This window comes from Muntiacus reevesi, chromosome 4 (assembly GCF_963930625.1).
Source record: "Muntiacus reevesi chromosome 4, mMunRee1.1, whole genome shotgun sequence".
Lineage (NCBI taxonomy): Eukaryota > Metazoa > Chordata > Mammalia > Artiodactyla > Cervidae > Muntiacus > Muntiacus reevesi.
The window spans coordinates 169,929,428-169,956,513 of NC_089252.1; the positions used below are offsets into that span (position 1 = coordinate 169,929,428).

Sequence of the window (27,086 nt, forward strand, 5' to 3'; positions counted from 1 at the left end):
AGAGCACAGCCTTGTCTAACTCAGTGAAACTAAGCCATGCCGTGTGGGGACCCCCAAGACGGACGGGTCATGGTGGAGAGGTCTGACAGAATGTGGTCCACTGGAGAAGGGAATGGCAAACCACTTCACTATTCTTGCTTTGAGAACCCCATGAACAGTATGAAAAGGCAAAATGATAGGACACTGAAAGATGAACTCCCCAGGTCGGTAGGTGCCCAATATGCTACTGGAAATCAGTGGAGAAATAACTCCAGAAAGAATGAAGGGATGGAGCCAAAGCAAAGACAATACCCAGTTGTGGATGTGACTGGTGATACAAACAAGGTTCGATGCTGTAAAGAGCAATATTGCATAGGAACCTGGAATGTTAGCTCCATGAATCAAGGCAAATTGGAAGTGGTCAAACAGGAGATGGCAAGAGTAAACGTCGACATTATAGGAATCAGCAAACTAAGATGAACTGGAATGGGTGGATTTAACTTAGATGACCATTAAATCTACTACTGTGGGCAGGAATCCCTTAGAAGAAATGGAGTGGCCATCATGGTCAACAAAAGAGTCTGAAATGCAGTACTTGGATGTAATCTCAAAAATGACAGAACAATCTCTGTTCGTTTGCAAGGCAAACCATTCAATATCATGGTAATCCAAGCCTATGCCCCAACCAGTAACGCTGAAGAAGCTGAAGTTGAATGGTTCTATGAAGACCTACAAGACCTTTTAGAGCTAACACCCCAAAAAGATGTCCTTTTCATTATAGGGGACTGGAATGCAAAAGTAGGAAGTCAGGAAACACCTGGAGTAACAGGCAAATTTGGCCTTGGAGTACAGAATGAAGCAGGGCAAAGGGTTTTGCCAGGAGAACACACTGGTCATAGCAAACACCCTCTTCCGACAACACAAGAGAAGACTCCATACATGGACATCACCAGATGGTCAACACTGAAATCAGATTGATTATATGCTTTGCACCCAAAGGTGGAGAACCTCTATACAGTCAGCAAAAACAAGACCGGGAGCTGACTGTGGCTCAGATCATGAACTCCTTATTGCCAAATTCAGACTTAAATTGAAGAAAGTAGGGAAAACCATTAGACCATTCAGGTATGACCTAAATCAAATCCCTTATGATTACACAGTGGAAGTGAGAAATAGATTTAAGGGACTAGATCTGATAGACAGAGTGCCTGATGAACTATGGACTGACGCTGGTGACATTGTATAGGAGACAGGGATTAAGACCATCCCCGTGGAAAAGAAATGCAAAAAAGCAAAGTGGTTGTCTGAGGAGGCCTTACAAATAGCTGTGAAAAGAAGAGAAGTGAAAAGCAAAGGAGATAAGGAAAGATATTCCCATTTGAATGCAGCGTTTCAAAGAATAGCCAGGAGAGATAAGAAAGCCTTCCTCAGCAATCAATGCAAAGAAATAGAGGGAAACAACAGAATGGGAAAGACTAGAGACCTCTTCAAGAAAGTTAGAGATACTAAGGGAACATTTCATGCAAAGATGGGCTCAATAAAGGACAGAAATTGTATGGACCTGACAGAAGCAGAAGATATTAAGAAGAGGTGGCAAGAATACACAGAAGAACTGTACAAAAAAGATCTTCACAACCCAGATAATCACGATGGTGTGATCACTCACCGAGAGCCAGACATCCTGGAATGTGAAGTCAAGTGGGCCTTAGAAAGCATCACTACAAACAAAGCTAGTGGAGGTGATGGAATTCCAGTTGAGCTATTTCAAATCCTGAAAGATGATGCTGTGAAAGTACTGCACTCAACATGCCAGGAAATTTGGAAAACTCAGCAGTGGTCACAGGACTGAAAAAGGTCAGTTTTCATTCCAATCCCTAATGAAAGGCAAAGCCAAAGAATGCTCGAACTACCGCACAATTGCACTCATCTCACACGCTAGTAAAGTAATGCTCAAAATTCTCCAAGCCAGGCTTCAGCAATATGTGAACCTTGAACTTCCAGATGTTCAAGCTGGTTTTAGAAAAGGCAAAGGAACCAGAGATCAAATTGCCAACATCCACTGGATCATTGAAAAAGAAGAGTTCCAGAAGAACATCTACTTCTGCTTTATTGACTATGCCAAAGCCTTTGACTGTGTGGATCACAAAACTGTGGAAAATTCTTCAAGAGAAGGGAATCCCAGACTATCTGACCTGCCTCTTGAGAAATCTGTATGCAGGTCAGGAAGCAACAGTTAGAACTGAACATGGAACAACAGGCTGGTTCCAAATAGGAAAAGGAGTACGTCAAGGCAGTTGTATGTTGTCACCCTGCTTATTTAACTTATATGCAGAGTACATCATGAGAAACGCTGGGCTGGAAGAAGCACAAGCTGGAATCAAGACTGCCGGGAGAAATATCAATAATCTCAGATATTCAGAAGACACTACCCTTATGGCAGAAAGTGAAGAGGAACTAAAAAGCCTCTTGATGAAAGTGAAGGAGGAGAATGAAAAAGTTGGCTTAAAGTTCAACATTCAGAAAACTAAGATCATGGCATCTGGTCCCATCACTTCATGGGAAATAGATGGAAAAACAGTGGAAACAGTGTCAGACTTTATTTTTGGGGGTTCCAAAATCACTGCAGATGGTGATTGCAGCCATGAAATTAAAAGATGCTTACTCCTTGGAAGGAAAGTTATAACCAACCTAGAGAGCATATTGAAAAGCAGAGACATTACTTTGCCAACAGGGGTCCATCTAGTCAAGACTATGGTTTTTCCAGTGGTAATATTTGGATGTGAGAGTTGGACTGTGAAGAAAGCTGAGTGCCGAAAAATTGATGCTTTTGAACTGTGGTGTTGGAGAAGACTCTTGAGAGTCCCTTGGACTGCAAGGAGATCCAGCCAGTCCATCCTAAAGGAGATCAGTCCTGTGTGTTCATTGGAAGGACTGATGCTGAAGCTGAAACTCCAGTCCTTTGGCCGCCTCATGCGAAGTGTTGACTCATTGGAAAAGACCCTGATGCTGCCAGGGATTGGGGGCAGGAGGAGAAGGGGACGACAGAGGATGAGATGGCTGGATGGCATCACTGACTCGTTGGATATGGGTTTGAGTAGACTCCGGGAGTTGGTGATGGACAGGGAGGCCTGGCGTGCTGTGATCCATGGTATTGCCAAGAGTCAGACACGACTGAGTGACTGAACTGAGCTGGTATCTCTTAATTCCATCCCCGTAATTTGCTTCACACACCTTTCCTCTCGCCTTTGGTAACCACTAGTTCGTTGTTTTGTATCTGTGAGTCTTGTTTCTTTTTTGTTTATATTTTCATTTGTATTATTCTAATTTTTCTTCATTTTTCCTTGAAAATTTTTACTTACTTTTAATCAAAGTGTGATTGATTTACGTTGTGTTAGTTTCTGGTGTACAACAAATTAATTCAGTTATATGTATATATATTATTTTTCATACTCTCATTATGGTTTTTTATAAGATCCCGAATATAGTTACCTGTGCTACACAGTAGGACCTCATTGTTTATCCATTCTATATATAATAATTTACTTTTGCTAGTCCCAAATTCCCAATCCAACCGTCCCCTGCCCCCCACTGTATTATTCTTTAGATCCTGCGTATAAGGGACACACAGTGTTTCTCTTTCTCTGTTGACCTATTTCGCTAAGCGTAATGTTTTCTGGGTCCATCCGTGTTGCTGGGACGGCAGGGTTTCATTCCTTCTCACGGCTGGGGAGTATCTTTTGTGTATTAGCTGTGTTTGTGAGTGTCTGAGTCTCACATCTTCCTCATCCGTTTACTGGTTGGTGAACCTCTTGCCGTGGTGGTTTAGCCGCTCAGTCGTGTCCGACTCGTTGCAGCCCCATGGACTGTAACCCACCAGGGTTCTCTGTCCATGGGCTTCTCCAGGCAAGAATACTGGAGTGGGTTGCCATTTCCTTCTCCAGGGGTCTTCCCAACCCAGGGGTCGAACCTGGGTCTCCAGCATTAGCAGGCGGATTTTTTTTACCATCTGAGCTTTGAGAGAAGCCATGAGCAATTAGTTGCTTCCTTATCTTGGCCATTGTAAATAGTGCTTCATGGATATTGGGGTGCATGTATCTTTTTGAATTAGTGTTTTCATTTTCTTCCAATATATGCCCTGGAATATAATTGCTGGTATTTCTATTTTTAGTGTTTTTTTTTGAGGAAACGTCATACTGTTTTCCATAGTGACTCTTCCAAATTGTATTCCCACTAATAGTGTTCCAGGGGTTCCCTTTTCTCTGCATCCTCTCCAGTGTGAAGTAAGTCAGAAAGAAAGACAGATACCATGTGATACCCCTTACATGTTCATAGCAGCACCATTCACAATAGCCAGAGCCATGAATACAACCTAGATGTCCATCAGCAGATGAATGGATAAGGAAGATGTGGTACATACATACAGTGGAATACCACTCAGCCATAAAAAGAACAAAATAATGCCATTTACAGCAACATGGATGCAGCTAGAGATTATCACACTAGTTGAAGTAAGTCAGAAAAAGACACACACCTTATTATATCACTTATATGTAGAATCTAAAATAGGCACAAACAAACCTGTCTACAAAACAGAAACAGACTTGTTGACATAGAGAACAGACTGGTTGCCAAGAGCCAGGGAGAAGGATACATGGGAGTTTGAAATTAGCAGATGCAAACTGTTAGTGAAAGTGACGTCCGTCAGTCGTGTCCGACTCTTTGTGACCCCATGGACCGTAGCCTACCACGCTCCTCCGTCCATGGGATTTTCCAGGCAAGAGTACTGGAGTGGGTTGCCATTGCCTTCTCCAAAACTATTATTAGGTTGGTGCAAATGTAATTGCGGTTTTGGACCATGAATTTTAAACCCACATAACTAGGCTCGAAGAGTCAGACACGACTGAAGCAACTTAGCACGCATGCAAGTACATCTTTATTAATCAAGATAGGAACTGTTACAATCAACACACTTTTTAATTTTATTTTTCAATCAACACATTTTTTTGTCAGTGAAAAATGTTTGTTTATTCCTGTAGTGTAAATACCTGTGCTTCAGGATTCAACGAACTCTTGGAAAGCATTTTCTGCCTCCTACTGGTTGTGGAAGCATTTTCCCTGCAAAAAGCTGTTAAGATGCTTAAAGAAGTGGTGGTTGGTCAGGTGAACGTGGCAGATGAGGCAAGACTTCGTAGCCAGTTTATTCAACTTCTGAAGCCTTGGTTGTTCTGGAGAAGAATTGGGTCCTTCCTGTTGACTGATCCCGGCTGCAGGCATGGTAGTTCCTAGTGCATCTCACTGACTTGCTGAGCATACTTACCAGATGTAAGGATTTTGCTGGGATTCAGAAAGCTGTAGTGACTTAGACTGGCAGCAGACCACCAAACAGCAACCATGACCTTTTTTTTTTGGTGCAAATTTGGCTTTGGGAATGCTTTGGAGCTTCTTGGTCCATTCACTGAGCTGGTTGTTGGTGATTGTTGTATAAAATCCACTTTTCATTGCATGTCATGATCCAATCAAGAAATGGTGCATCGTTGTTGCCTAGAATAAGAGAAGACAGCAGTTCAAAAGGACAGTTTTTTTTTTTATCTTTGATAAGCTCATGAGGTACCCACTTACTAAGCTTTTTACCTTTCCAGTTTGCTTCAGATTCCAGGTGGTCTATGTTGAGTTCTTTGGCAACTTCTCCTGTGATTTTAAGAGGATCAGCTTTGATGATGGTGCTCAGCTGTTGTTACCGTCTGATGGCTGACCTCTGTGCTCCTCATCTTCAAGGCTCTCGTCTCCTTTGCAAAACTTCTTGAATCACCACTGCACTATCTTTAGCAGTTCCTGAGCCAAGTGCATTTTTGATGTTGTGGTTGTCTCCTCTGCTTTTTACAACACATTTTTGAACTTGAATAAGAAAATCATTCGAATTTTCTTTTTGTCTCACATCATTTCCATAGTCTAAAGTGCATATAAAACAAACAACAAGTAATGTCATTAGCAAAAAAGCATAGAACAAGAAATACACATTAAAATGATGTATAACATAACCATATTTATTTAAGAATGTATTCCAATATCATGACAAATTTCAACAGTGCAAAGCTGCAATTACTTTTGCACCAGCCTAATGTGTGTGCGTGCGTGTGTATATGATGGATAAACAACAAGGTCCTACTGTATAGCACAGGGAACTATATTCAGTATCCTGTGATAAACCATAAGGAAAAAATATGAAAAAATAAATAGTATGTGTATAACTGAACCACTTTGCTATACAGTAGAAATGAACATGACATTGTAAATCAACTATACCTGAAAAAAATAAAAAATTTTAAAATGACATTAGGGATTAACATTTTCTGAGGCTGGAAAAAGAAAGCTGAGAAGTTATTCCTAATGTGAAAAATTACATATTTTTAGTTTTGCTCTTTGAATTGGTGTCACTTTTATATTGTGTAAGGTTCTACTTCTAGAAAAAAGTAGAGTGAAATTTTCTTGTTCCTACGATATAAACCAGTCAGTTCCTCTTTCCAGGGTCAACTAGGATTACCAGTTTTTGTGTATACTGTGCACTTATAAGCATGAAATATACACATACATGAAAATGTTTCTGTGTTCTTTTCTTCCTTTTTAAAAAAATGATTGCCATGCACTTTTCTTACACATACATCAAGTTGTACGTGTTGTTGTGATTCAGACTTGCAACATAACATCAAAAATTTTGTTATTCTTGCTTGCATCTGTACAGTATTACGGGCTGTGTATGAATTTTCTATTATTTATAATATTTATGGTTATTATTGTGCTATGTTATCAGTAAGATTTTTAAGGCAAATCTCTACAATTTAAAATACTTTTAGGGGAAGAGTTGAGCACAGGGGAGAATCAGGAGTAGTTATGTGTGTTTCTTGTTTAAGTAAGTTACATACATTTTTGCAAGCATTTTCCCTGCTCTTTTCATAGTGACTTGTAACTTCTCAAAAAAACAAAAAAGGCATTTTGACTTTTTTCTCAGTTATAAACTGTGCTGCATGAATAGCTTTGTACATATTTGATTTTGCATATTTGTAATAATTATTAAGACAATTTTCTAAAGGTATATACTTTGCAGTTTTTATAAACATTGTACAGTTGACTTCCAAATATATATATGAAGTTTACATTTCCATCAGTAGTTGATTCAAGATTTGAGAGAGGGGATTTAGTCATGGTGGATACATATAAAATAACCACTTTGAAATGTTCCCACACCTGTATGTTTGGTGTGCATAGTTCATTCAGCACAGGCAACTGAGCGCCTGTGAACCAAGGTAGTCTTTACTCTCATGAGTAACTCCACCGGATTAACTCTGAGCTCTCAGGGGAGGCTTTCTCCAGGGGCAGAGCCTTGAAGGGCAAGTAGGGCAGGGAAAGTCTAGATTAGCAGATCCCAAATCTTAATCTGACTTTATAAAAAATTATTACAGACTCCAAAGAACTGTTATTTAAGTGGGTTATATTTGCCAATATTTACTATTTAGAAATTAAAACTAATATTTATTAATTCATTAAAATAGTAAATTCCTTACATATCAATGTATGAAACACTTTTTAATTTTTTATATATAATTTTTAATAAAGATTACTAAAAATATTGGCTGTATTCCCTGCATTGTACAGTACATCTTTATAGCCTATTTTATAACCAATAGTTTCTGCCTCCCACTCTCCCACCCCTATGTTGCCTGCTCGTGCCCACCCCCCACCCCTCCCCATAGCGACCCCTGATTTGTTCTCTGTATGTGTGAGTCTGCTTTTTTATGTTCATTAGTTTGTTGTATTTTTTAGGTTCCACGTATAAGTAACATCACGTGGTATTTGCCCTGCTCTCTCTGTCTTATTTCACTCGGCGTAATGCCCTTCAGGCCCACCCGTGTTGCTGCAAATGCCAAAAAATTTGTTCTTTTTTATGGCGGAGTCGTCTTCCTGTGTGTGCACACGTGCCTGCGTGGATGTGTGTATATACACACACAGTAGAATTGCTGGATCATATGATAGTTCTATTTTTAGCTTTTTGAGGAGCCTCCATACTGTTTTCCACAGTGGCTGCTCCAATTTATATTCCTGCCAACAATGTACAAGGATTCCCTTTCCTCCTCATTCTTGCCGACGTTTGTCATTAATGTTCTTTTTTCAAATAGCCTTCCTGTGAGGTGGTATCTCATTGTGGTTTTGATTTCCATTTCTTTGTTGAGCATCTTCTCCCATGCCTGTTGACCATTTGCATTTCCTCTTTGGAAAATGCCTATTCAATTCTTTGCCCATTTTTTTATAATATACTTTTTAATGACAGCACTAATTTATAAAAACTTTATTGGGGTGTAGTTGGTTTGCAATGTTACATTCATTTCTGCTGTGCAGCAAAGTGATCCATTATACAGAAACACGCACATATATGTACTTACTCATATTCTTTTCCATCATGATTTATTACTAGATGCTGAATATAATTCCTATTATCCTGTGTATAATAGTTTTTATCTGCTAATCCCGAACTCCCAGTCTGTCCCTCCTCCACCCCTGTGACCTTGACAACCATAAGTCTGTTCTCTGTGTCTATTTCTGTTTCGTGGATAAGTTCATTGTGTCTTTTTTTTTCTTTTTTTGGCTACGCTATGCTGCCTGTGGGATCTTCCCTGATCAGGGGTCAAACCCAGTACCCCTTGCATTGGAGGTGCAGAATCTTAGCCAGGAACTGCGAGGGAAGTCCCCATCGTGCCATGTTTTAGATTCCTCATACAAGTGATGTCATATGGTGTTTGTCTTTCCGACTTCCTTCACATAGTGTGATAATTTCTAGGTCCATGTTGCTTCAAGTGGTATTATTTCATTCTTTTTTATGGCTGAGTGGTGTTTCATTGTGTGTGTGTGTGTGTGTGTGTGTGTGTGTATGCACACCACGTCTTCATCATCCGTTCATGTGTCGAACATTCAGGGTGTGTCTGTGTCTTGGCTGTTGTAAATAGCGCTGCTTTGAACAAAAGGTGCATGTGTCTCCTTGGATTACCATTTCTTCCAGGTGTATAGCCAGGAGCAGGATTGCTGGATCATCTGGTAATTCTACTTTTAGTTTTCTGAGGAGCTTCCATGCTCTTTTCTGTAGTGACTGTACCGGTTTACATTCCTACCAGCAGTGTAGGAGGGTTCCCTTTTCTCTACACCCTGTTCAGCATTTGTTATTTGTGTGTGTATATATATATATTTGGGTGTGGGGTCAGAGTTATCGCACGCAGGGTCTTCACTCTGTTGCAGCATACCGGATCTTTAGCTGTGGCACGTGGAGTCTAGTTCCCTGACCAGGATCGAACCCAAATTCCCTGCATTGGGAGTGTAGAGTCTTAGCCACTGCACACTGGAGAAATCCCTGAGTTCCACTTGCTGATGGGAGTTGCTGATAATCTGTGGCCGTGTTTAACAGATAACACTGGGCATTCCTTTTCCCTGTTCCTCTCCTTTTTTGTCTTCTTGCTCTTTCTCCCTCCTTCTCTCGCCTCCCTTCCTTCCTTCGAGTTAAGTGGAGCGTTTGCGGATTTTTAAAATTGCCTTGCCTTGCCCTGTCTTTGTCTTGAAATCCACGTTAGAACAAAGCTTACTTGGTTAAAGGGTTTCTTCTGTGATTTCTCAGTGTGGCCAAGGACCAGATATTTTTAGGTCTTGACTTTAGCTTCTTTTCAAATTACCTTAGTAATACCAAATATCTCTTAATGCAGGAGAGATTAGTTTTTTCTTCAGGTGATTTTGATCTTTTTAAAAAATCTTTTTATTTGTAATTGCTAAGGTTTAGCATTCTAGCCCTCTTATGGTCTCCGCTCCCAGCCGTTCCGTCACCCAGAGTTACTGAAGTGGGCCTGAAATGACACCTTTTGCCGTGGTGCTCAGTGAAGTCAGGAAAGGAGAGGTTCCCTATCAGGAGAAGGCGTCTGAACTGCGGTTGTCTTGAGTGGACAGTGTTTTTTATGTGTGAAATCAGTAAGAATCTTGGTAAGCTGCAGATGTCAGCGACCTGTCAGCCCATCAGGATAAATCAGCTCAAGTCCTAAATGAGGTGACAGTGTCAGCACAGTGAGCCCCTTGCCCTGAGTTTATTGGCCCTCTCGTTAAGGTAGCTGTCATAACCCTTATTTTAAAGAAAAGTCAGAGTATTTGTTCAAGATTCAGCTGACTTTAAACATTATTTATTTTGGAGGGGGAAGATCACTTTCAGTATAGATGCACCATTGGAAGTGACGTGTGGCTGTTCTTCAGATTATAGCCATTTTCATGTGCCCAAATGTTACAGTTGTTTGCATCTTTTAAACTTGTCTTCAGGTGACTAGAGGCTATTCTGTTTCTCTCAGTAAGTTTAATTAATTGTCTTGGGTCCCAGACAAGTCGATTTTTTAAGTGTAGTTTCTGATTTATCTGTTGCCCAAACCAGTGATAATTTGATAGGAATAGGAACTCAGAGGTGGCATTTTATTGTGAAAGATGGGATGTTGGTTGCTAAATGCAGCTGATTGGAAGGCTAGGACAAAGTATCTGTCTTTCTGGTGACAGGGTCATTATTTAGGCTTTATAGAATGTGCCACTAGTCAGATGACTGAACTAAATCTTCCTACTCCTGTGAGGAGTGCTTCACAGAACTCTTATCAACTATGATGCTCTTATGAGGATTTGCAGATTGGTTCAGATTAGCCTGGTGATTCTGCTCTTCCTCCGTGCAGTACTAGTGGCCAGATTTTTGGTAATTGCTGCTGCCTGAGAACTTTGGATCTGAACCCCACAGACCTAGAGAACAGTGTTTCCAGATAAGATTGCATCTATTTTTTGAGTGCATATTTTGCTTTCAGAGGTACCTTCTCTCTTCCAGAAAGGAAGAGAGCTTTTTGAGAATACAGGACAAATTGTTAGAATAAAGAGAACATAGGCTTTTGAAGCCTGGCTGGTTTTTTGGCTGTAGAAATAAATTTTTAAAAACCTGACACCTCAGAGATAGTACCTGGCTTTGTAAGTGAATCAAACAATTAGAAGACTGTTACAGTGTTTATTTTGTGTCAGACACTATTTGGCATTGGAGGTACAGATATGAAAAAGACACAAGATTTCTGCCCTCAGAGAGCTTCCATTTTCTTGTTTGAGAACTTTGATAAAGAAGAAAGTAAAGAAATAAGATAATTAGAGAGTATAGTGCTATGAAGAAAATCGATATGGTGATGTGATTTGAGAGTAAGAGGATACTTTAAGTTGTGTGGTCAAGTCTCCTCATAGTGACATATGAACTATTATTTGAAGGGGGGTTAGAACCGGCATTTCCTGATGGAAGGTTACTATTCTGGGCAGGAGAAACAACAAACACAGAGGACTCGTGGGGAGTATGTGGTCTGGTACGTTCAAGGATAGGCGGGGCCGGGTTTTACAAGGCTCCGTAGACCTTGCTCGGGGTGATGAAAGCCGTTAATGGGAGGAAACTGGCTGAACAAGGAAGCTAAGTGATCTGATATACATGTTAAAAAGATCACTTGTAACACGTTGTAGATCAACTATACTTCAATTAAAAAAAAAAAGATCAGTCTTGATTTTCTGAGAAGAACAGATAGCAGAAGTGGGGAGATCAGTTGAGAGGCTGTTGGTGCAGCGGTGTGGTATAGTGTTACTTTCTCAGTTCTGTCCCCCTCTTGGTGAGCCCAGGGACTGTAGCCCACCAGGCTCCTCTGTCCATATTCTCCAGGTAAGAATACTGGAGTGGGTAATCATTCCCTTCTCCAAGGGATCTTCCAGACCCATGGATATAGCCCACCAGGCTCCTCTGTCCAGTTCTCCAGGTCAGAATACTGGAGTGGGTAATCATTCCCTTCTCCAAGGGATCTTCCAGACCCGTGGACTATAGCCCACCAGGCTCCTCTGTCCAGTTCTCCAGGTCAGAATACTGGAGTAGGTAATCATTCCCTTCTCCAAGGGATCTTCCAGACCCAGGGATCAAACCCTGGTCTCCTGCATTCCAGGCAGATTCTATTGCATTTTATTAAAAAATTGCAGTTACATGGAGGTTGAAGAGGATGGATAGCAAAAAGGAATTCAACTTCTTTCAGAAAGCATTTCATTTTTAATTTTGATAGATTACAGTTTGGGCAAGAAAACCATCATAGCAATAAGTACTAGTGTGGCCTTTGAATTATGTTGTTCTTGATTCTCTGACTCAGAGTTGGAAAGTGACTTTTTGATGTGGCAAGGCTTCAACTTGAATCTCCTTTGCTCACTTAAAAATAAGAGACATCAGGTCATGGCTTGAGGGCCTTTAGGGAAAGGCAACCAGTAATTTCTTTGCATGAGGAGGAACAAGACATTTCGTGGGGGAAAAACTCACTGTTCAGGTAGTGTCTTAGGACCACGATTGGCGATGGAAAGGGGAAGGGCAGTATCCTCTGACCATGCCTCCCAATCCTAACCAAACCACCACACATCTAATGCCAAAAGTCTGAGGGGAAGGGACTGCAGAGAAACTGGAAGAGGTTTTTCATAGAAATCTGTGTAAGATACTGGGGAGGTGGACTTAGTGATGTGATATTCATAAAATAGAGTTATAAAACAAAATGATGAATTGGAGATACTCCTCACTGTATAGAACTTAGTAGCGCTTAGGTGTTTTTTTGTTTTTGTTTTTTTTGTTTTTTAGGGCTTAGGTTTTGGAGACAGGCTGGCTTGAGCATATTAAGGGTTCTGGTGGTGGCACTCAGCACCCTGGGTTCCTAAAGTGGATTCAGCAGCAACCAGCCCTCAAAGTCCTATAATAATAATAATAATAAATATTGCAGTTGGAGTGAGGAGATACTAAATTCTGTGTTTGTGATATTATTTCTACTCAGAGAAGAAAATTTTTTCTCTGGCCACTCTACTTTTGCTTTGCATCTACCAGGACAGATGCTATGTCTGCTATCTCAGTTTCTAGGTTTGTCTTGTGTAGAAGGATAATGGGTAAAAAAACAGCTGAAGAAGTTCAAGGAGTAAGACTGGATGAAAGTGGACTTTATTAGAAAGTGGACTGAGAACTGCTTATAAGTAGAAGGGATCAGGAGAGGGGGAGGAGCCAAATGACCAGTGTTTTATTGTGAATTAAAATAGGGGTAGATACCGAGGGCTCAGGGCAGGTGTAGGGTTATAAGAAATATTGTGAGCAAAAAGAATTGAGAAAGAAAATATAAAGAAGCTGCTATGGATTTTTAAATAGATCTCTCTATTTTCTTTGAGAGTCTCAGTATATTAAATTGAAATATTGCTTTTAACTTATCTTTTTTTTTTTTTTTTTGAGGTTAGACTTGTTACTTACATGTGACACCATTCCAGCACTGAACTCATGGAGGCTGAACATTTATTCAGGTAATAATAGTTAACATTTATGAAACATTTTTTTATGTGCCAGGCAACAAAGTAAGCGCTTACCCATGATCTCATTTAATCCTCACACAACCTGGGAGTGTTATTGCACGCATATAATGGGTGAAGAAGTTAAGATTCACAGTATATCAAGATTGAATTCATCTGAATTTTAATTTTTAATTTTTCATTAAAAAATGCAAAAAGGCTACTGCAGTAGTCAAAGGGAGAGATGTAGTAGCTTGGATTAAATGATGTTATTCATTATCTGACATAAATATGAATATAAAATGGTTTTGACTGGCTGTAGTTCACCCTCATCTCCATAACTTTTCCCCATTGCTCAATATATCATACTTTTTGTTTGTCTTAAAACAATGAAAATATCTTTTGGTAAAGAAAAATTCAGTTTAGGATTTTTAACCTTAAAGCTTTTAAGCTTTTTTTTTTTTAAAGTAGGTAAGAAGTTTATATTTTTTGAGTAAATGTCTACAAAAGGTAAAAATCTATAATTGGGGAATTCTTAAGAGGTGATAATACAGATAATAGCCTTTTTTATTGATTTTATCACACGTAGGGTACTATTCACAGATGTTTTCAAGTTTAAGGAACCTTATTAGAGTTTCTTGTAGGAGCTTTTATTGGTGTATCTAAATACTTATTTACAGATTACATTAATCGTGTACTTGCCAGAACTGACAGTTTCTAGCAGTAACGACTGAAGATCTGTCAAAATTGGAGATGGAAGATGTCTTAAAATATAATATAGGTTAATGGAAGTGTTTTTACGTTTACAAAAATTCAGACGTGTATGCTGCTTTGAGTGGTTCTCTGTGTTTAGTTTTGCCAGGAGTTGCCTGTACACTCAGCAAGGGAGAGTAAACTGCTTTATCAATGCCTTATCAGTTATTGAGTGGCCAGCAGGAGTACATTGTCCTCTCATAGTTTTCAAAAAAGAGCTTAATTGAGGTGTTTAAAAATTGGCATACAGTAAACTACATATGAAAATACACAATTTGTTAAGTTTTGAAATGTGCTTATCATGAAACTGTCACCACAGTCAAGGCATAATGAATATACTAATCACCCCTCAAGTTTTCTTATCCCCGTTTGTAATTCTTTTCCCAACCTCTGTGATCTTTGGACAACCACTGATCAATTTTCTGTCACTATAGAATAGTTGGCAGTGCCTAGAATTTTATATAAATGGAATCATAAGTGTACACTTTCATATTTAATTATTTTTGGTTTGGCTTTTTTTTTAAGTTAATTATTTTGAGATTCATATATGTTGTTGTATGTATCAATAGTTCATTATTTTTTATTGCTGAGTAGTGATCTTTTGTATAGCTGTAGCACAATTTGTTCATTCATTTACTTACTGACAGACATTTGGATTTATTCCAGTTTTCAGCAGTTACAAATAACGCTATGCTGTGAATATTTGTATACAAATCTTTGTATGGACTTAGATTTTATTTTTCCTCCAAGTTAATTTATTTCTTTTTTTTTTGAGGTGAATTCACATAGCATACAATTTTAAATTTTACAATTTATGATTTAAACAATTTAAAATTGTTACAATTTAACAATTTTAAAGTGTACAGTTAATTGGTATTTAGTATATATACAGTGTTCTGCAATCACTAGCACTTTCTAGATTCAGAACTTTGATTATTCCATGAACCACCCCGTGCTCATTAACTAGTCTTTTCCCATTCTCTCTTCCCCCCATCCTTTGGCAACTTCTAATCTGCTTTCTGTTGTTATGGATTTGCCTAGTCTGGACATTGTAATATAAAAGGAGTCAGACAGTATGTGAACTTTTGTGGCTGGCTTCTCTGATTTAGCGTAATGTTTTCATGGCCCAGGCTTCCCTGAGAGCTCAGTTGGTAAAGAATCCACCTGCAGTGTGGGAGACTGGGCTTGACCCTGGAGTCGTCTAGTCTGCAGCACATGTATCAGTACTTGGTTTCCTGTTTTGCCTGTGCCAAGTGGCTTTTGGAATTTCAGTTCCCTGACCAGGGGTTGAACCTGAGCCACAGCAGTGAAAGCCTGAAATTCTAACCACTCGGCCACAAGGGAACTCCCAATACTTTGCTCTTTTTTATGACTGAGTAATATTCCGTTGTGTGGTGAATATATCATATTTTGTTTATCCATTCATCAGTCAGGGGACTTTTGTATCCCACTTTTCGGGTAGAAATATGAATAATGCTGCTGCTGCTGCTAAGTCACTTCAGTCGTGTCTGACTCTGTGCGACCCCATGGACGGCAGCCCACCAGGCTCCCCCATCCCTGGGATTCTCCAGACAAGAATATTGGAGTGGGTTGCCATTTCCTTCTCCAATGCCTGAAAGTGAAAAGTGAAACTGAAGTCGCTCGGTCGTGTCTGACTCTTAGCGACCCCATGGACCGCAGCCCACCAGGCTATGAACAATTATATGCAAGCTTTTGTGTGGAAATACCTTTTCATTTATCTTGGCTATATACCTCAAAGTCTGTTTGCTAGCTCATAATGGCAACTCACTCCAGTATTCTTGCCTGGAAAATCCCATGGACTGAGGAGCCTGGCGAGCTACAGTCCCTGGGGCTGCGAAGAGTCAGAGCCAGCTGAGCACACGTGCGCCAGACTCGCTCTGTGTCTGGCTTGTTGGCGCACTGTCAGGTGCTCGCTCTATTTTACCTTCCCACCAGCAGTTTGTGAGTGCCAGTTGTCTATCCTTTTTTTTTTTTTTCTTCACCCACACTCCCTGCAAACATTAGTTGTCTATCCTTATCAAACTTCTTCTTTTCTGTCTTTTTTAGTCTGGCCATCCTAGTGGGCATGGAATAGAATCTCATTATGGTTTTGATTTGCATTTTCCTGATTACTAGTGATGTTGAGTATCTTTTCACTTACAAGTTGGCCATTTGTATATCTGTTTTGGAAAAATGTGAAACTTGTCTTTTTATTATTGAGTTGTAAGAGTTCTGGGTACAGATTCCTTATCGGATGCATGATTTGCAAATAGTTTTTCCATGGGTTTGTTTCATTTTCTTGATGGTATTGTTTTGTTTAAAATATTTATTTATTTGGCTGTATTGGGTCTTAGTTGCAGCACATGGGACGTTCATTGCGTCATGTGGGAGCTTTCATTGCAGCACACAGACTCTCTAGTTGTGGCATGAGGGCTCTGAGATGTGCGGGCTCAGTAGTTGTGGCCTATGGGCTTAGTTGCTCTGTGTCATGTGGGATCTCAGTTCCCCAATCAGGGCTCGAATCCACTTCTCCTGCATTCTTCACCACCACCACCAGGGAAGGCCCTTGATGGTATTGTTCACAGACAAGTTTTAAATTTGATTAAATCCACTTAATCTACTTTTTTGATTAAGTGGATCTTGGTCTATTTTTAGCTGTTAACATTTAGGTCTGCAATCCACTTTGAGTTAACTTCTGTGTGTGGTGTGAAGTGTGGTTCTAACTTTCATGTGTGGATATGCACTTGTCTCATGACTGCTTATTGAAAAGACTCGCTCAGTTGTGTTCAACTCTTTGTGACCCCATGGACTGTAGCGCACCAGGCTCCTCTGTCTATGGTGATTCTCCAAGCAAGAATACTGGAGTGGGTTGCCGTGCCGTCCTTTGGCCTGTTGGATTGATTGTCTTGGTACCCTTGTCAAAAATCAGTTGACTGTACATGTAAGGATTTATTTCTGAACTTTCAGTGCTATTCCACTACAGTACTGTTGTGATTACTATAGCTTTGTGTAGTTAGTTGAACTTGGGAAATCTGAGTCCTCCAGTTTTGTTCTCTTTTTTAAGATTATGTTGTTCTAGATTCCTTGCATTTCCATATGAATTTTAGGGTCAGTTTGTCAGTTTATAAATAAAAAAGCCAGCTAGGATTTTGATAGGGATGCTCTGAATCTGTAGATCAGTTTTGGGAGTGTTTCCATCTTGACAGTAACATACATTCCCTGGTATGTAAGACATGCATGCATGCTAAGTTGCTTCAGTTGTGTCCGACTCTGTGCGACCCCATGGACAGCAACCCACTAGGCTCCTCTGTCCACAGGATTCTGCAGGCAAGAACACTGGAGTGGGTTGCCATTTCCTTCTCCAAAACATACATATCATCAGGCTAAGTCGCTTCAGTCATGTCCGACTCTTTGCAGCCCCATGGACCACCTGTCCTTCACTAGCTCCAGAATTTGCCCAGATTCATGTCCAGTGAGTCAGTGATGCTATCTGACCATTGCATCTTCTGCTGTCCCCGTTTTTTGTCTTCTGCTCTCCCCTTCTATCTTTCCCATCATTAGGGTCTTTTCCAATGAGCTGGCTCTTTGCATCAAGTGGCCAAAGTATTGGAGCTTCAGCTTTAGCATCAGTCCTTCCAGTGAATATTCAGAGTTGATTAATATCTAAGTATTGTTTTTAAAGTTTGTTTATTTTTGGCTCTGCTGGGCCTTTGTTGCTGCGCGGGCTTTTCTCTAGCTGCTGTGCTTGGGTTTCTCATTGCCGTGGCTTCTCTTATTGCCGAGCGTGGGCTCTCTAGGGCAAGTGGGCTTCAGTAGTTTCGGTTCCTGGGCTCTAGAGCACAGCCTCAATAGTCGTGATGCACGGCCTTAGTTGCTCCATGGCATGTGGGATCTTCCTGGAACAGGGGTCAAACTTGTGTCTCCTGCACTGGCAGGTGGATCCTTTACTGCTGAGCCACCTTTATTTTTTTTTTAATTTCAACTTTATCTGGCCAGTGTGTCCAATTCCAATATTGTGGTTGAAATGCCTGAAGAATTGTCAACATGTGATTCAGCTCAAGCATCCTTGTGTGTCTCCCAGCCTGGAGACGAAAGGTCCCGATTCTGCCTGGCGCAGACCTCAGGTCACCCTGGACATCACAGAGCAATAAGGACCCTGGCTTGGGGAAGGACGGGGCTGCTGGGCTTATCCTGGCTTGTCTTATTTTTCTTACTACTGTAAATAATTTTTTCCCTTAACTTCACTTTTGGGTTGTTCATTGCTTGTGTATAAAAGGTAATCAATTTTTGTATAATGACCTTGTATCTTGGAACCTCGCTAAACTTGCTTACTAGTTTTTAGTGGATTCCTTAGGATTGTCCAGATACAAGATCATATTATCTGCAAATAGAGATAGTTTTTACTCCTTTCCAATCTGGGTGCCATTTCTTTCTTCTTAATGTCTCATTGTCCTAGCTGGAGCCTCCAGTGGAAAAGTGGATGTCTTTGTCTTGTTACTGAGCTTAGGATAAGTGCATTCCATCTGTAAGTAGGTTGTTATATATGAGGTTTTGCAGATTTTTTTTTTTTAATGAAATTGAGCTATTTCCTGAGGATTGCTCTGAGGACTACAGTTGACATCTTAATTTATAATAGTGACATCTTAATTAATACCAACTCAATTACAGTTGTGTGCAAAACTTTATGCCTGTTTAGCTCTGTTCCCTCCCCTCTCTTTTGTAGTATTACATGCAAATTGTATCCTTTTATATTGCATGCTCATCAACACAGTGTTATAATTATAGCTTTACTTGGTTTTCTTTGAAATCAGATAGACAAAGAGTTATGTACAAAGCATTTATACTGTGTTTTATATTTACCTATATGGTTACTTTTACCAATACTTATAAGTTTTTTGTTTGGATTTGAGGTACTGCCTAGTATCCTTATATTTCAGGCTGAATGACTCTGGTGTTTCTTATAGACTAGATTTGCTGGTGATGAGTTCTTTCATTTTTTTCTAGGAATGTCTTAATTTCTCTGATTTTGAAGGGTGGTTTTGCTGGATATAGAATTCTTGCTTGATAGTCTTTTTCTTTTAGCACTTTGAATAAATCTTCATTGCCTTCTGAATTGAATGAATAAACCCATTGCCTTCTGAACTCCATGGTTTCTGATGAACTTCTTAGATGTGGAAATTTAGTGTTTTTAATCACATTTGAGAAAAATTTGGATACTGTGTCATTAAATACCATTTATTTCCCTTTCTTTCCTGTCATGGAACTCTTAAAATGAATTGTTATGTTTTGTGCTGAGACTTTACTTTTTTTTATTTTTTTTTCTTTCTGTTCATCAAATCTAGCCTAATTGACCTGACTTAAAGTTTGTTGATTATTTCTTCTTGCTCAGATCTTGTGTTGAACTCTCTACTAATGTTTTTCATTTCCATTTTTGTAATTTCCAACTCCAAAATTTTCATTTACAGTTCCTTTTTGTAATTTCTGTCTTCCATTCAGTATTCTGTTTTTGGTAAGACGTTGTTCTCATAGTTTTTCTTTAGTGTTTTAGTCATAGTTTTCTTGATTTAAAAATTTTTTTCCCTTCCTCTTTCCTTTTTGATCTTATTTAAAATGACTGATTTAAAGTCTAATACCAAAATATAATTTAAACAGTTTTTTTGAAAATTAAAAAAATATATCTAAGTCCAGTGTTTGGGCTTACTAAGTAAGTTTCTCTTGACTGTCATTTTTCTTGCGGGCCATACTTTCTGCTTCAAGGTAATGTTGTTAAATTGTTAAGAACTTTACAATACTGAACCTCTGTTTCTTCCCTCCTGGTCATACATTTACTGGCATATATAAATTGTATAATATATTTTAATTATTCTTGCTTTTAATAATTGGTTATTTTAAAAAGGTATTTAAGTAATGAAGGAATAATTTTTTATATTTACCCACATTGTTACCACTTCTGGTGCTCTTCACTCGTTTGTGTAGATCCAGATTTTCATCTGTTGTACTCATTCATCCTGAAGGACTAGTACAGGTCTGCTGGTGATGAATTCTTTTAGTTTTTGCATGTCTGAAAAAGTTCTTATTTTGCCTTCATTTTTGAACAGTATTTTCTGTGAATTTAGTATTCTTGGTTGGCAGGGTTTTTCTGTTTTGCTTTTTAAATTTCAGTCTTTTAAGATACCACTCCGTTGTCTTCTGACTTGAATAGTTTCCAGTGAGAGTTCTGTTGTTATCTTCATCTTTGTTCCTCTATAGCTAAAAAGTTCTTTTTCTTTGACTACTTTTAAGATTTACTCTGTATTACTTGTTTTAGGTAGTTTGTTAATCATGTGTCTGTTTTGTTCTTTGATCTTCTTGGATTTGTGTATTTATAGTTTAATCCAGTTTAGAAACTTGTAAGTTATTTCTTTACATATTTTTTCATTTTCTTTGGAAATAGCACTGACACATATATTAGTTAATTTGAAATTATTCCACAGTTCACTGGTTTGTTCATTTTTTTCTTCTGTTTTTGGTTAGTTTCTATTCCTTTGTTCTCAAGTTTTTTCTCCTAATTTCTTCTGTTAAAATTTTTAATCAGCTGTTAGTCTTACATAGTGTAGTTTTATCTCTAATATGTCAGAGGTTTTTTTTTTTTTTTTACTTCTAACATGCTTCGTTTTTTCTTTAGATTTTTGCATGTATCAGTTCAGTCGCTCAGTTGTGTCCAAATCTTTGCGACCCCATGGACTGCAGCACACCAGGCTTCCCTATCCATCACCAGCTTCTGGAGCCTACTCAAACTCACGTCCATCACGTTGGTGATACCATCCAACCATCTCATTCTTTGTTGTCCCCTTCTCCTCCTGCCCTCAATCTTTCCCAGCATCAGGACCTTTTCCAGTGAGGCAGTTCTTCCCATCAGGTGGCCAAAGTATTGGAGTTTCAGCTTCAGCATCAGTTCTTCCAATGAGTATTCAGGACTGATTTCCTTTAGGGTTGACTGGTTGGATCTCCTTGCAGTCCAAGGGACTCTCAAGAGTCTTCTCCAACACCACAGTTCAAAAGCATCAATTCTTCGGCACTCAGCTCTCTTTATAGTCCAACTCTCACATCCATACACCACTACTGGAAAAACCATAGCTTTGACTAGACAGACCTTTGTTGGTAAAGTAATGTCTCTACTTTTAAGATTGGCCTTTTCTCCCCCTTACTCAGCGTAATTCCCTTGAGACCCGTATAAGTTGCCGTGTGTTCCTGTCCAGTCAGTAGTTCCTGTTGCTGCGTGGTGTTCCATGGTATGGCTATCCCAAGTCTGTTTAAACCTTCATGTGTTGAAGGATTTTTGTGTTGGCTCCAGTTTCAGGTTATTGTGAATAAGGCTATACATTCATATACATGTTTTTGTATAAGTTTTTATTTTTCTGAAATAAAGGTCCAAATTACAGTTGCTTGATAGCATGGTAACTGCATATTTCATTTCTTAAGAAACTGCTCTACTTTCTTCCAGAGTGTCTGTGCCATATTATATTCCTACCAGTGATCCAGTTTTTCTTCATCCTTACCAGCATTTGGTATTGACAGAATTTTTTATTTTAGCCATTATGATAGGTGTGTAGTGATATCTCATTATGGTTTTAATTTGTATTTCCCTAATGGTTGATTTTCAATATGTCTGTTCATGTGTACTGCCCATTTTTGGTTGTTCCTTTCTTCACTGTTGAGTTTGAGAATTCTTCATATCTTCTGTACACAAGTCTCTTGTTGGTTACATGGTTTGCAGATTTTTTTCTCCAGTCCGTGGCTGACTCTAGACTCCTTTGCTCTCTCAGGCTCTCACTCCCGCATTCTCCACTTAGGGAGCCTGTAGGAACATGCCTAGGTTTCCCTTAGACTCTTTCTTCCTTTTGATATTTCTTGGAAACTCTCTAGGCATTAAACTTAGGTAATATAGAGCTTGGTTGGGGCTTCCCAGGTTGCTCAGTGATCAAGAATCTGCCTGCCAACACAGCAGTCGCAAAAGGCACGGAATCGATCCCTGGTTTGGGAAGATCTCACTTCAGTGGGAAATGGCAAGCCACTCCAGTATTCTTCCCTGAAAACTCCCGTGGACAGAGAGCCTGCGGGCTATGGTCCACAGGGTTGCAGAGTCAGGCATAGACTGAGCACGCAGTGTAATACAGAGCTTACCTTATTTTGTCCTCGTCTCTCAGGAATCACTGTCCTTCATTGCCTGATGTTCAGTGTCTTAAACACCAGTGTTTTGCACATTTGTCTGATTTTTTATTATTTCTGCCAGGAATATAAATATCATTCCTGTTATTCCAAGTTAGTCAGAAGTGAAATCCCCATCCCACCCTCAGAATTTTCGATAACACTAGGAACATCCATTGTTATCAACTACTGTCCAAAAATTCCTTCCTTTCTCAGGTTGTTTTTTAAAAAGGGTGGGCATGAGGTGGGAATGCAGGCTAAATATAACTCAGACAAAAGATACTTCTGATGTTGTTCGGTGTCTCTTGAAGCCCAGGTACTTTCAGAAGTTTGCAAATCAATCGGATACAGGTTTAGAGCTAGAAATAGGTCAGCTACCATAGAACACAATGATGATGTGAAAAGATTTTTGTGACAGCTTGCATGTGATAATATATCCTTTCTTGTTCAGGGTTCTGTTTGGATGTAATGCTAGATTCTGGGTATTTTCAAATATCTTTATTCTTATCCTTACAGTCCTTTTCTTGAAAGAATGACCATATTTTTAAAATCACATTTTCTTTTATCTAAAGGGTAGAGTTAACCAGTTAAAAAAGCTGCTTTTTAAGCTTAGGTGCATCTAGCTGAGTAATTCTCCTTTGACCTTTATTATTAGTTTTGGAGCTTACCTAAGAGCTTTTGATGTTTTAATATGTATACAAGTGTTTCTTAAAGAGTTTGCTCTGCATTTCAAAACTGCACTTGCCTATGTAAAATTCAAAGAGATAAGCATTGCCACAGAATCACGTAGCTGTCAAGCACTTGAAGGAAATATTTCTTTGGAGTTATTTTGTGGAATGAGGACACATTTCAGCAGTTAGGTAACTGAGCTCTGGGAATCTGCTAGAGCCACCCTTGGAACGGAGCCGGCTCTGCGTCTGCCGGCCCCATCAGGAGCGCTTCAGTCCTGCCCCAGCCGCTCCTGCTGGCGCTCGGGGCGTCGCCGGGTGGTTACAGCGTGGTTTTCCGCAGGGCGTGTGGTGGGTGGCCGGCCAGGCTGGCCCCTCGGTGCCTGAGCACTTGGTGCCTCTTCATCGAGTCACTGCTTTGGTCAGCTCCTTCGTATGCTTTGTCCTGGCTCTTTCCGTTTCTTTCTGTCTCTTTCCTTTTGGTCATTTTTTTGGTCTGCATTTCCTCCAGAGGGTGGACAGAGAAGGCAAAAAAGATGAGCCAGAAATCATTCTCTTGTTTGTAAATAACTCAGATAAGGAAAGAGTGCTGTATAAGAAGCTGAAACTCCTGCCTAAGATGAGGTTACTGGACTTCACCTGCCTTCTCTGTTTTTCTTGCCGGCACTCGTGCTGAATGGGCGCTCTGCTCTGCTTCAGCATGCTGAGCGGCTGCTTTCAGTTTATAGCTGGTGATAAGAGAACTCCGTGGACTGTCTAGTTCACGGGGTCGTGAAGAGTGAGACACGGCTGAGCGACTTCACTTCACTTTCACGTGCTGCTTTAGTTTTCATTTTTATTTCTAATTTTTGTAACCTTTTCTCTTCTTCTGTGTGGAGTTTTCTGCTTCTTTACTCCTTGAATATTGCTGTATCCTGAAACCTCTGCTCAGCTTCCTGGCCTTCTCCGCTGTGAATCTGCCAGTCTTCTCACCATGCCGTCTCCCTTTAGAATCCACGCTTTCAGCTCCTGTCACATCTGGTGGTCTGGTTATCCAGCTCCATCGGTGTGACTGCCTGTTGGGCCCTTTATGTCAGCACATCACATATGCCGTGTTTTAAGTAGAGCTCTGTTCTTTCTTTCTTTCTTTCTTTACAGACTGTTCTCCTTCAGTATGTGTATCTCAGAATGCTGAGAAGTGTCTGTCCACCCCAGTTGTTCTCAAACTTTTCGGTATCATAATCTCTTTACACTCTTAGAAATTACCAAAGCCTCCAAAAGAGCTTTTGTGTATGTAGGTTATGTCTATCAATATTAATGTATTAGAAATTAAAACTGAGAAATTTAAAACACATTAGTTCATTTAAGTATGATAATAAATCCATTACATGTTAGCATAAAAGAAAATTAAATATTTTTTTCCTACAGCACCAACAAAATTTATAAGAAATGTGTCATTGTTTTTAATTTTTCCAAATAATTTAGTGTTGGGGTTAATAGAATACAGATGAATCTCATATCTGCTTTACATTCAATTAGTTGTGATATTACATGTCATGTAGCTTTCGGAAAATGCTCTTGTGTGTCTTTGAGATACATGAAAGAGTGAATAAGGTTTAATATGCTTATAAAAATGGCTTTGATCTTGCATATTCTTTGAAAAAGTCTTAGAAATGCCCAGGCCATGCTTTGAGAGCTGCTTTTGTCTCTGGGTGCCTGGATGTCCTCTTTGACCTCTCCCTATCATCACACATATCTCCTGTGTCACTGTGTCTTAATGATTCTGCCTCCTTAATGCTTCTTGGATCAGAGTCCCTTCATTCTCCAGCCAGAATGCTTATCTCATCTTTTCCCTAGTTAGTGTCTCTGCCTCTAGGTTACCTGCTTTCTTAACCCATTACTTTTGTAGCAAAAGTAATCTTTTAAAAATAGAAATATAATCATGTATCTCCTTTCTGGATGTCGTTTATAAGTTTCCCATTGCTTTAGTCAGTATACCAGGTTTATGTACATATATATCTTTGGTTGTGCTGGGTCCATGTAGGATCTAGTTCCCTGCCCAGGGGTTAAACCTAGGGCCCCTGCATTGGGAGTGTGGCGTCTTAGCCACAGGACCACCAGGAAGTCCCACTACACAAGATGGTTCCTGAGCCTGTTTCCACTAACCTCTAACTTCTTTTGTAGCCACTTTTCTGTGAGTGTCTTATGGTATAGCTTTTTTTGTGCAGTACCTGCAGTTCTGAGAAAGCATCATGGTGACCCATACATCTGTGTTAATGATATTATTGTTTGTTGGGTTCACATTATGTTCATGGCATTATTCTTTACATGTATTATCTCATTTAATCTTCACACAGTCTTCCAAATGAAGTGCTCTTACCATTTCATTTTATAGATGAAGAAACTGGAGTTTAGAGAGGTTAAGTATCTGGCTTCACATCATCCAGTTGTTAAATACAGTCTAGATCTGTTTCTCCATTTCCTCTGTTTGGCTGTTTTTCCTTGAGGATTAGGCTTAAGCATCACCTCCTTCTGGAAGCCTTCCCTCCAGTGTGATTTAGATGACCGTTTCCTCTATTCCCATTTAACCTTATGAGCAGCTCTAGCTAGCACTTAGCACATTAGAATTTACTTACTAGTCTCCGGTACCATTAATTTTCCTAGTAGGTACAGGAAGGGAACTTCATTCTTCTGGCATAGGAAAATTAGTCTGCATCCCAGAATATTTATCTCTAAAAGGAGAATGCATGTTGAGGGCCTTAAAACCTAATGTCACTCTGGACCTACTCTGTTCATTCTATACCAGCAAGGCCCTCAATTTCAAAGAAACCATAAAGCAGTTAAGAATATTTCTATATTAATTCTTCCAAGTTTAAAAAACAGCGTCCCTGATTTTGTTTTGGCTTTTGTGGTTTAGTCGCTAAGTCTTTTCCAACGCTTTTGCGCCCCAGTGGACTGTAGCCCCCCAGTCTCCTTTGTCCATGGGGTTTCCCAGGCAAGAACCCTGGAGTGGGCTGCCGTTTCCTTCTCCAGGGGAGCTTCCTGACCAGGGATCAGATACACATCATCTGCTTTGGCAGGCGGACTCTTTACCACTGAGCCACTCAGCACAGCCCTAAGGGACACTGCTGCTGCTGCTAGGACGCTTCAGTTGTGTCCGACCCTGTGCGACCGCATAGACGGCGGCCCACCAGGCTCCCCCGTCCCTGGGATTCTCCAGGCAAGGACACTGGAGTGGGCTGCCGTTTCCTTCTCCAGTGCAAGAGAGTGAAAAGTGAAAGTGAAGTCGTGTCTGACTCTAGCGACCCCATGGACTGCAACCTAGCAGGCTTCTCTGTCCATGGAATTTTCCAGGCAAGAGTACTGGAGTGGGCTGCCATTGCCTTCTCCGAAGGGAAACTGAGGCACCAAGAAAATAAGTAGCTTATCCAACATCACACATTTTTTAAGTGGCAGGTGTGGAATTCGAAATCTCTAAAAACTATACTGTACAGAATACTGAATCCTTCTTACCCAGGATCTCACAGTATAGTCTTTGTTAGGATAAAGATAAGTGAGGAATAGAGGTAAAATTATATGGTGCAGCTGTCCTGTCATGATCTTATAGAAAGTGATGCTTTACTATAGATTTTTTAAAATGTGTTTTCTTTTTAAAACACCATCTTTTTAGTATGAATGAAAGGATCTTTCATGTTATCTTTATTACAAAATTAATATCAGTTCTGAGCTTCCTACCCGATTTAATTCTTACTTTCCCAGTGAATAGTAGCAACAAGAAGTCTCACATTTTAAGTTGAGACTTAGGAAGCTGATAATCATTTTTCTTCTCCTAGCAACTTACATTAGGTAATTCCAGAATCCTATTTTCTTAATTTATTTGAGAGATACATCTCCCCAACGCCTCCCCCCCCCCATCCCTTAAGCATTGCTGTGGATGTTTAATTTTGAGAATGCTAATTAGCCTCAGTAATTACACACCTTGAGGCATGTCTAGACATTCATAGCTTTGTATTTTTGGTTTGGAATAGGATGTGTTGGAACTTTTTGCCTTTTGTGTCTTTTTTTCTTTTTTCAAGAAAGCTTTGAATTTAGTTCATGGAGGAGCTTGTTAATCTAAATTCAGTCATGGAATTTAGGGCTATTGCAGATTTA

General features: G+C 39.7%; 1 protein-coding gene across 7 annotated transcripts in view; it reads left to right on the forward strand.

Annotated features, from left to right (window-relative positions):
* The window catches only part of R3HDM2 (R3H domain containing 2), a 155,533-nt gene that overhangs the window by 34,691 nt on the left and 93,756 nt on the right, over nt 1-27,086 (forward strand). For 4 of the 7 annotated variants that reach the window (XM_065934801.1, XM_065934800.1, XM_065934803.1 and 1 more), the window contains one exon: nt 13,300-13,362. The exons of 1 other annotated variant lie outside the window; for it this stretch is intronic. The gene's annotated coding sequence lies outside the window, so the exon portion shown is untranslated. Of the gene's footprint in view, nt 1-13,294; nt 13,363-27,086 lie in introns of all 7 variants that reach the window. 2 more of the 7 variants (XM_065934804.1, XM_065934805.1) reach the window with 1 other exon arrangement.